The following is a 1,444-nucleotide window of genomic DNA, read 5'->3' on the forward strand; positions in this document are numbered from 1 at the left end:
CTGTGGCTTTGGAGCCTGTCCTGGAACTAGCTCTGTAGACCAGGCTGGTCTCGAACTCACAGAGATCCGCCTACCTCTGCCTCCCGAGTGCTGGGATTAAAGGAGTGCGCCACCATCGCCCGGCCTTGCTTTTCTTTTTTTAGGAGACTTTGTTGATGTTTTTTTCCAGCCAGGGTCTCAGTGTGTAGCCCATAAAGTTCATAACTCAGATAACTGTTTCTGCCTCCTGAGTGTTGGCATAGGGTTCAAAGAAAGAATTCTAAGATTTTCTTTTCTAGTTTGGTTGGAATTTTTTCCTCAAAGGGAAGAACTGGTTTTTGTTTTTGTTTGTTTGTTTGTTTTAAGAGGGTCTCATGTAGCCTCATCTGACCTGGAACCTTAATCTATATTCAGGGACGCCTTTGAGTTCTGGTCCTCTTGTCTTGGCCTCCCCAGTTCGAGGTCCTAAGCACACACCACTACCTGCAGGTTTGACAGAGGTGTGGGTGGAAGCTGAGATTTGTGCACGGTGTATAAGCCCAGTGAACCAGCTCCCAACCTCTGCTTTTTAGTTAGTCTTTAGATTTGCTCCGGTGACCTCAACGCGACCTTAAAGAACTGACTGTAAACAAAACGCGTGAATTTTGTGGCGTCACTAAGGGCGTCGAGAACTTTCGAGGTTTACTGGAAAGGGGTGAAAAGAGGGGACACGTGAAGGGCTAGCCTGGGAAAAGGAAGTGAAGGAAGGGCTCAGGCGAGAAAGTGGAGAGACAGCACATGAGCATAGGCAGAGAATGAAATTCTGAGCTGAGAGGCATTTGAACCAGCGCAGTCATAGAGGGCGGAGCTGACTACCAGGACGTGGATGGTGTCACTACGGTAAAGTGAAAGTCTTCGCTTTCATCTCTGGTTAACCTTACAAACGCCAGAAAATAAAGTAACACCGCTTCTGACTTAGAAGACAATGCTGGTCCTGTTGAGCAATCACAGAACCTCCAAAAATTGGTTAGAGACAATAGAGACGTCAGACCATGGCAACAGCATGACTTCTCAAATCATTATAACATTACTTTAGTAGTGGTTACTTTTTCTACACTAACTATACAAATAAATAAACTACGCAATACCTCACTTTATTCTCTCATTCATCGGGAAAGTCGTGTACCATTGTGATGTTGGAAAAACGAAGGCGGTCCAGTGTTTAATTAAGCAACGACGTCTAGCAGTGCATTGTGGGTATGTAAATGACGTTAAGTCGCTGCCTGGGATCTCCGGAAATATTTCCTCCCCCGTCCCCCTATGAAAAGGTGTGAGATGACCACCAGGGGGCAGTGCCACCTCCAGATTTCGGAGTGGAAACCAGCTCAGGAGTCTGAATTCAAACTGAACTCCAGGAGTGCATTCGGTTATAGAGCTCTTGTGTGTACGCGAGGCGCTGCTTCTTACTCTCGGCATTAATCAGTAA

This window comes from Microtus ochrogaster, unplaced genomic scaffold, assembly GCF_000317375.1.
Source record: "Microtus ochrogaster isolate Prairie Vole_2 unplaced genomic scaffold, MicOch1.0 UNK69, whole genome shotgun sequence".
NCBI classification, from domain to species: Eukaryota; Metazoa; Chordata; class Mammalia; order Rodentia; family Cricetidae; genus Microtus; species Microtus ochrogaster.